The sequence below is a fragment of the Cricetulus griseus genome, chromosome 2 (assembly GCF_003668045.3).
Source record: "Cricetulus griseus strain 17A/GY chromosome 2, alternate assembly CriGri-PICRH-1.0, whole genome shotgun sequence".
In the NCBI taxonomy this organism is placed as follows: domain Eukaryota; kingdom Metazoa; phylum Chordata; class Mammalia; order Rodentia; family Cricetidae; genus Cricetulus; species Cricetulus griseus.
In genome coordinates, this window is record NC_048595.1 from 460,143,827 (window position 1) to 460,153,769 (window position 9,943).

The following is a 9,943-nucleotide window of genomic DNA, read 5'->3' on the forward strand; positions in this document are numbered from 1 at the left end:
TGTGTAGGCAATGAGAGACACAGTGGGTTAGTCATCTTTAATGCAATTGTTTATAAGAAGTGGAGTCAGTTACCTGTCACTGTGCTCAAAAGTGGGTGACAGTGTTTGCAGTGATGCTTCTGGGAAGAAAATTTAGTCATGGTGGCTTGTCTCAATCGATTCTCACTTGCTACTTTCCCCAAGAATATCAACTAGAAAGGTATAGTGATAATGCTTTTGTGTGAGAATTTGAAATGCGATACATCAATTTAATTTGGTTCAAATGAATAGTAAACGTAATTAATATCATATGGGGCTGAAGAGGTGACTGAGTGGTTAGGAGGGCTTCTTTCTGTTGCAGACGACCCAAGTTCACAGCACCCAGGTCTTATAACTGCCTGTAATTCTAGTAGTCTGGGGGATCTGACACTCTCTTCCAGGGCACCTACATGCACATATACATGTAAATAAAAACAAATCTTTAAAATAATATGATATGTTACACCATCAGTGAATTTGGGTGCTATATTAAGGGGTCAATTATAAATGTTCAAATGGTGAATCTTTAGGATCAATAGTAGAATAACTTATACAGATGGTTAACACATTTCAGGAAAAAAATAAGGATGATGTCATCCTTGCAACATCGAGGTATGTTTACTTTCCCATCTAATGTTTATTAAACAAAACTACTGTTGAGGTATACTTGTGAAGACAAGATGCCATTTTGATATTATTCTGACATTACCACTTTCATTGCCAAAGACTAATACATAACAGCTAAGTACAAATTTGTATTAAGGTGTGTTAGAGGAGGATGGGTCAATAGCAGCAACATCTAGAAGAGAATCCTCTAATACGAGGACAGAGAGGAAGTTCCATCCATGTGTCTTTAATGCAAAGGCCTCATTTGTAAACACGTTGCAGGCTTTTCTCACATTGTCTCTTAGGGCGGAGTGATGAAATTTTGTACCATCAGCCAGCCTCAGAGCAATAATAATTAAGGACCTGAGGGTGTTAAGAACACAACCAAAATTAAATTTAGTATGATATTGATTGAACATGATAAACCAAATCTTGGTCAAAAATCTTGATGGAACACCAGAGGAAGAGTCCCTCCCTTTAAGACATCCTTGTCTGCAAGCTTGTTTGCCCTACCCTCCTTCCTCTTCCTGTTCCTCCTCCTCTCCCTTCTCTTCTTCCTTTTCCTTTTCCTACTCTTCCTCCTCCTTCTGATCATCCTCTTCCTCCTTCACTCCTCTTCTTCCTTCTCCCTCTCTTCCTCTTCTTCCCTCCTCTCTCTCTCCCTTTCCTCCACCTGAAAACTCACCTACACCCATTTCTACCTTCATCTTCTGTTTTCTCTTCAACACCTGGGGGCTGATTACTGGTCCCATTAAACTAACCTTTATCCAGTGACTAATATTTGCTGGCAACTGGGCAAACCAAGTTATGTGTGCAATCATTCTTCCTCATAGAATCCATGGATAGGTGTTAGAAATTTCTTAGGTTCAAGTCGGTGTAGACTGTTTGATGCTAATGAGGGAAATGAATGCTAACTGCTCTAAGTATGAAACACATTATGGTCATTCTTCTGTTGGTCTTAGGCAGGCCTGGACCTTTTATCTCCCCTTAACTTGCCTGATCATTAAGTGTCTTTATTTTAAAAATATATAACATTCTATTAATTTTCTGAGGATGTGACATGGATATAATGTATTTTGATCATATTTTTCCTTCTCTCCCTAATTCCTCTCAGATCCACTGCCATGTGTCTGCGTTGTTAAGCGGAATCCATCATGTAGAAGCAGAGAGGCTGGAATTAGCTATAAATTTGTGCTTACCAATTCATCAATTTCAATGGAGAGAATGATTGGATCCCTGACTAGGGTCCAGATCTTGAATTGGTTAGAACTGAATCATAAGCTGACCTATGAAAACAGGAGAAAATGTTTGACATGGCAGTGATCCAAATTTCTTACAGAGCTCATCAAAAATAGGATTCCCAGGGACAATGAACAAATTGGAAACCTTGCTCCTGGTTATGTGCCACAGTCATGCATCATTGGGTGCCGGTGGCAATTTCCATTTCCTTGTGACTTCCTCATTCTACATTTCCATTTCTATGAAGAAAGGACCAGATGCTGGGCTGATACCCAGAATGCACTCATGTCACATTCCTACCAACACTCCGAACAGTCAGTTCTAAAATTTTAGCCATTCTGGTAGTTGTTTCTTATTGTGGGATTGATTTGCCTCCTGCTATGACCAATGAGTTTGACCATCTGTTTATGTATTTATTTATATTTGTATATTTTCTTTGGTGACATTATCTATTCAAATCTTTTGTTGACTAAATATTGGATGCTGTTTCAATTTGAGTTTTGAGATTTCTTTATAGATTTCAGATGTAACTCTTGGATCACATGTATCATTTCTAGACATATTATTCCAGGCTGTTGCTTTTCTTCTCCTTGTCAACCTAAATCCTTGGAAGTTCTGTACTTTTAGAATTCATTTTTTTTAGTTAAGTTTTGTGTATGATAGAATGCTGTTGGAGTTCTTGACTGGACTGAAACAAATGGGGGATTAGTAAAGCAGATTTTGGGTGTGTTGTTGAGAGGGTTTCTAGAAGGAATTGGCTTTATGGCAGCAAATGAATTGAAAAGCTCCACTGACAATGTGGGTGGCATCACATAATAGATTGTGGACTGTGCTGGAAAAGACCAAAGTAGAGGAACACCAGGTAGTGTGTATAAGCTCCCTTCCTAACTGAGTATGTCGGTGACTGTCACATTACATGTGAACTCAGCCTCCAGCTTCTTCAACTTCTCAACTTGGGCTCACACCAGTGTTTCTCAAGGAAGCTTTCAGATCATCTTCATCAGGTTGTGGCTGCATCAATGGTTCTTTTGTTCTGAAGTTTCCAGTTTCTTAGACTGAACAGTTGCAGGGTTCTCTGGCTCTAGTATGTAGTCATTGTTGGACCATCCAGTCTCCAATTGTGCAAGCCAGTTTAATAAACACTGCATTCACAATTATATATGTGTCTTCTGTTGGTTCCGAGTCTCTGGAAAAACCTGACTAATATTGTTGTTGTTTGAAAGGCTTGCTGGAACTCCCAACTAGCTTCCTTCAAAGCCTTGGAAGAAATGTGTCTCTCCACAATTTATACGGACCATTATTAGATTAAGGTTAAATTAAATAGTACAGGTTGGCCCCTAATCTGATGGGATAGTGTACTTGTACAAAGAGTAAGAGATGCCAAGGTGCTCTTTCCTCCCTGGAGCTCATGTGAGTGCATAGCAAGACAGCAGCTGTCTACAGGCCAGGAAGAAAGACTGTACAGTAGAAACCAGCCTGCAGTCCTGTGAAAAACAAATTTCTGTTATTTAAGTCATTGTGTCTGTGATATCTTGTTTGGAAGTCTGAGCTGACTGATACATGTGAAGATCTATTTCTTCATAGACAACTGGTTTCCATTGACCTCCTTGTTGGCTCTGATACCAGTATCACCCTGTCTTACTGATCATAGCTTCATAGCAAGTAATTGATGTGGAATCCCCAGTCCTTAAACTTGGCTGTTCTTTTTCCAAGTTGTTTCACTATTCTAGCTTCTAATCTAAGTCTCACACCATATGCCTAATTATAAAAGAATGACCAAATGAAGAAAATTGTTAGGAGGTAGGATTTAAACAGTGGGAAACAAAACTCATTTTTGAAGGTGATTCATAAAACACATTTTTAAGGTACATTTTTAAAAAATGTAGTTCTGTTACTTTCTTTGTGCCCTTTAAGGTAATTCTCAGAGCCAACTGTGGTGATGTGTGTCAATGATCCTAGCACTCAGGGTGCCAGTGAGTTCCAGGCTAGGCTTGACTATACAGCCAGACACTGATTCAAAACAAAAAGATAATTTCCAAGTTATTCTCTCAATTAAATCAATTTCTTAAAAATTAATCATTAAGGAAAATGGTTAGAGCCTGCTGAAGTTTCAGGAGTAGAGTTTGACATGGAAGTAGGGTCTTAATTCTGAGATGGCTTGGTTGCCATTGATTTTTATCTACAGTATTTTATCTACAGATATTATCTACAGTATTGTCTTGTTAACATTTTGTGTATTTCTATGGGTGCATGTTCATCCTATAACTGCTGTATTTAAAACCACCATTTTTTTTAATGAATAGCTATATCTTAAAATAAGACATTATATTCTAACATGTACATGTCAACTTATATGTCTAAACTATGGGCTGGAGGCTCTTATATGATACATAATTATGGAGGTATAGTTAAAAAATACTCATGGAATCATTATGGAGACTCGTGCATCTCATCCCAGTACTTGGGAGGCTGGGGCAGGAGGATCACGAGTTTGAGGGAGGCCAGTGCTGTTTTACCTTTGTCACAGAGGCTGTGTTTTAAACTGCTAGCTGGCGGCCATAGCCTGGGGGGAATTCTGTTCCCCCAGACAAGGACTCACTTGCTGCTCCTGAAGGTAGTTTTAATTAAATCTCATTTGTTCTAATAAAACTTGGGATTAAAAAAAACCAAAAACCAAAAAAAAAAACAACAACAAAAACCCCCAAAACTTGGGATTCAAAGGCAAGGGTGAAAACCCAGGAGCCCAGAGAGTTAGAGTAGCAGCTGGCCAACTTTCTCTCTTAGCTTAAGTCCCTGGGAGCCACTCCTGTTCCACAACTCCCCAACTTAAAAACAAAACAAAACAAAAACACGCAAAAACCAAACCAAACCAAACCAAACCAAAAAGAACCATGATAAGCTCAACCCTGTTACTTCCTTTCTTGCTAACCCTACCTCTCTGAGCCCATGTTAATTTATTTAATTAATGTAAATGCAACACAGCTTTACACAGATAACAAGTGCAGCATAAACAAAAGTAACATATCTTTACATACTTCAAGTACTATTCCCCATCATAAACAAATGTAACACATCGTTACATAGTTAATTTCCACAACAGGCCACTCTGGACTACATAGCAAGACCTTGTTTCAAAGCAAGTGCACAAAGGAGAGAAAAATACAGTTACAGTGAGGTTTTTTTTTTTTTTCTTTAGTAAGTTAGTGGGTTTGATTTTTCTTTCAGTTTATCAAAAACCTCATTAAGATGTGTCTAGATTTTAATTCAGATACATGTGTGTATAAGTGTGTGTGTGTGTGTGTGTGTGTGTGTGTGTGTGTGTGTCTGTGTGTGCGTCATGGAAATGGAAAGGGGGCAGTAAGGAGAGGAAGCAATCTTAAGGTAGGGAGGGTGGGCTAAACAGAGTAAAGGAAACTTGACATGAAAGTAGGAGAGGCACTGTTTGAGAGGAGTAAGGGAGTCAGCAAAAAGGGATTGGAGGATGGGGGGAGGATGAATTAGAACACTATAAAATGGTACATGTGTATGAAAATGTTCTAGTGAAGCCCATTGCTTTGTATGAAAGCTTAAAACATTAATAAAAATCAGAATAATATAACAAAGAAAAAAACTCACAAGAAATATGGTCCTATCTCCCTACCATCTTTGTTTATCAAGTTCCAATTGTCTACCTACACAGAATTGTTATGGAATTCAGGGTCTCTTTTGGTGGTGAGGAAAGACCATAGAAGGAAATAAAATATTATAGTATTTCTTGTGCATCGTCCAGTGACTGTCTTCTATAATTAGAATAATGCAGCCTAATTTTTTTGAGTTTCTGTGAATGGACACTACCATGACCCGTGGTCTACAATTAGGGTGTCTTTAAAATTATACACATAGAATTGATTCAAGCAAAAGGGAGAATTTGATAGTTTGGGTCATTTGATGAAAAGTGAAGGGAAAGTTGGATCATGAAACGAAGAATCTGTGAAATCTCAATCAGGCAGCAGTGTTTCCTGGACTTTACTTCTGGAATGCTTATACCCAGGGAGGCTGTGATTCCCAAACCCTGCATCTCTGAGTCCTATGATTGGCCACTTGGGGTTTAGTGTCTAATATGTCTGGGGCAGTTTCTGTAACCCCGGAAACAGAATCAGCAGGACAGATTTGCTATTGATGACCCACATCTGGATCAGAATTTCCTCCGGAGTGAAACTCACAGTGAACCCAACTGCCTGTGCTAAGGAAGAGACTTGAAGATAGCAACTGCCCCAGGTCACGTTCCCTCTGTCCTAGATATGCAAGGTTGGCCAAGCAAGACACTGTCTCCTCTAGGGTTATTAGCTCCCTGGGTAGGACTGGAACAGTCTGCTTGTAGTCCTCAGAGTGTTTCAGTTGATAGAGTCCCAGTTTTCAATCCTCATCAAAATTTATGGCTTGTGTAGTTTGCTCATTATCTTGTTATCTTGTATGAAAAAGATATTTATTTTAATTTTATATGTGTGGGTGTTTTGTCTGTACACATGTCTGTATATCAGAGGCATACAGTGCTTACAGAAGCCAGAAGAGAGGTCCCCTGGAACTAGAGTTACAGATATTTTTAGTTGACATGTGGGTGCTGGGAATCAAACTCAGGTCTTCTGGGAGAGTAGTGAGTACTTTTCACTGCTGAGCCATCTCTCCAGGCCCTCATTAGCTTTATTTATTTATTTATTTATTTATTTATTTATTTGCATTTCCCCACTCCCCTTCCTCCATTCTACCCTCTCCCCCCCCCCCCCCCGCCTAGCTTGTTTATAATAATCAGGAAATTAAGATTCTGGGAAGTCACAGAGATGATAAATAGTAGAGAGGATACCAAGTTCTGGGCTCATGAATGAAAGGGAAACTTGGAAAGGGAAGAAACTTACACAAGATGCATTTCTTGGGGGAATTTTGGTAACTATGTTGTCAGAAAAGTGGGTATGTCTGGGCTGGGGGGATAGCTCAGCTGTTAAAGGCTAGGCTTATAACCAAAAATATAAGAAAAGTGGGTATATCACAAGTAGTCTGTATAGATGCCATTTCAAATCAACAATAGCAAAATACCTGTACAGTTTCTTTGTCCTTTAACTGTAACGATAAGTCTTTCTACCAGCTGCTTGGGTTCTGCCACTGCTTTAGGGCCCCCAAATAACACACAGAGTCTTATATTAGTTACAATGCTGCTGGCCAATGACTAGGATTTCTTATTTGCTTGCTCAGTCTTAATTATCAACCATAACTACTAATCTATATATTTTTATAAGGACTTACCTTACCGAGGATGCTGGCCTTATGCAGACTCTCTTCCTGGGATCACATAGCGACTTTCTCCCTTTCCTACATTTCCCAGAATCCTCCTTTCCTAGTCCTGCTTAACTTGCTTCCCTATTGGCCCAAAGTGCTTTATTTATCAACCAATAAGACAAACATATACACAGAAGGACCTCCCCCATCATCTAACCCATCTTAAGAGTGAGCACTGAGCCATTTCTAGAATAAACTCTTGCTTTCTTGGAGTCAAAGCACAGATCCACAAAATATCTTGAGCTGTGGCAAAATGTCTGTATAAATAAAGGAAGTTGTTGGTTAAGTGCTGTTAGAAAGACAAAAAAAAAATTGGAGATGCCAGCTTCCAGGGAACTGTCTATACTTTCAATCCTGTACTTTAGGGTTTATTTTGTAATGTCTAAAATTGTGGAGACTTCAATGTGCATGCAGAACAAGGCTCTGTGTATCTGTTTCATCTTTACAGTAAGGAGATAACATGATATAATGATGGTACCTGAACAAGGTCTGCTGGAAAAGTCAGTGATATTTCAGTCAAGAGTTAATGACATAAAACTGAGGATCAATTCTCCAAATGTGTAGTGCTTTTGTTTCATTGTCTCCTCAATACCCAGTGTTCAGAGCAGAAGAGATGTTATTGAGTATGAGCCCCTTTCCTCATGGTTGCCTTGGGACCCTACTTCCTATTTCTCTGGTGTCATAAGGGAGGGATACATCAATTCTGCCCTTCCTTAGTATTCAAAATACCATATTTAAAGGTGGGGGATATGAGGGCTTTGTTGGAGTCCATTAAGAGAAAACAATTTCCTCCTACCTCTGGCCACTGTAGAGACACTACATTTTGATCTGTTTCAAAGATTAGAATGTTGCACACTAATGACTCCCGGCTTAAGAGTAAATCCAGGGCTAGAGAGATAGCTCAATAGTTAAAACCACTTGCTGATCCTTCAGAGGACTTGGGTTGGATTCCTGTCACCCATGTGGCAGCTAGCAACTGTCTCTCTAAGTGCAGTTCCAGGGGATCTCACACCCTCTTCTTATCTCGGCCAGCACTGCATGCACTTGCATATATGTAGGCAAAACACTCATACCCATAAAAAAAATCTTAAAAGAAAGAATTAATTCAAATGGATTTACTAATTACTTGGCTAGGAGTGCACCCTTAGGGAAGCTGATTCACCCAAAGACACGTTTAGGTTGTGGGAGGAATAATTATCCCCTTAATGAGGTAAGTTCCTACCCTTTCCACCCCCCTTCTCGATACAGCTGTGTATGGAGCTTCTCTCATGGCAGCACTGTTAGCCCTGTTGGCTCTAACTCAGAAAAGTGGAACTTTCCCTTTTTCTTTTGTATTCTGGCCCAAAGCATAAGCATGTTTCCCCGGATGCTCTGGGATTTCTTGAGCGTTTTGGGACGCACCTGAATCTCCCATCATTCAGCTACATGCTCATCTTCCTAACTAACATGTTGGTTTTCCCTACCCTAACTCAAAAAGCATTCTATTCCAACCTTCTCCCACAAGCTGCTGGGATGTGCAGATTTACAACTGTTGTTCTTTTTCTCCCACTCCAGTAAAATTGCCCAGCCCATTTCTGTGTCCTTTAGTTAATGAGACAAAGAATTCAAAGAGAGAACCCCAACATCTTCTATTAACACAGAAAATGGATTTGTTTCGGTGTGGTCATTTTAGGAGTAAGAGAGGGACAAACATCCTAAGCCCTGTTTTGGGTACCAACAATGATTGTGGAAGAACACAGGGAAAGAAGTGGGCTCGGGGAGGGTCACGCAGCATCCAGCGGTAGTCAAGACTGAGTTTGATCTCTGGCTCAAGTGTGAGGTCCTGCTGGAAGTAGCTTTGGTTCTGACCTGAGATAATCATCATCCAGACCTGCTCCTCCTCAAACTTGAGATTAGCCAGGGAGAGGAAAGGACTCAAAGGAAGAGCAGATCTGAGGAACTAAGTCTGTTAGGACACTGACTTTAGATAAGGAACCTCTGTTACATTGGAACTGTGGCTTGGATAGCTATTGGTCTACTCAACTTACATTAAAATAAATGTTTTGGTTCATGCAATATTGCTCAAAGAAATGTTTCTCAATGGAAAATGGTCTTAAAATCACAAAATATTAAGGTGTTAAGGAATAAAAGCATGGTCTGAAGCCTCCTCATAATTTTATGTCGCCCCATCCAAAACAATGACGTGAAACCATTCCATTTAAAATTAACTAGAGCAAAAGCTGATAAAAAGTAAATGCCACCCCTCCCCCAAATACTTTAAATACCTTTTGCCAGGTTGCTTTGCTTCCAGACCCGTTTACTAATATTTGAGGAGTTTTTCCTTTCCTTTCCTTTCTTTTCTTTCTTTCTTTCTTTCTTTTTTTTTTTTTTTGAGATAGAGATCTTATTACAGATGCTTGGTATTGGTATTCTGATTTGATGAAGCATAAGTTGGGAAATCTTTTAGTGTGAAAATAATGAGAACTCTCACTGGGTTATGGTAGGATTAAATATAATGATCCTTTCCTAATAAGAAAGACCAAAACAGAAAGGAATAAATACATTCTTTTGGACTGCTTGGGAGGAAAGTCTTCCCACTTTAATAGAGCTTCTATCTTAAAACAGAGTTGAGAGATTACAATATAAATCTTACTGTTTATGAACTAGTGAGCTCATTTGGGAGGACATGAGGTTCACTAACAGTATGTAGCCTCTTATACAATGATTTCAGCTAAAATTTGAATGTTGATACAGCTTACAGAAAAAAAAAGTCATCAGAGTGACACTTTCA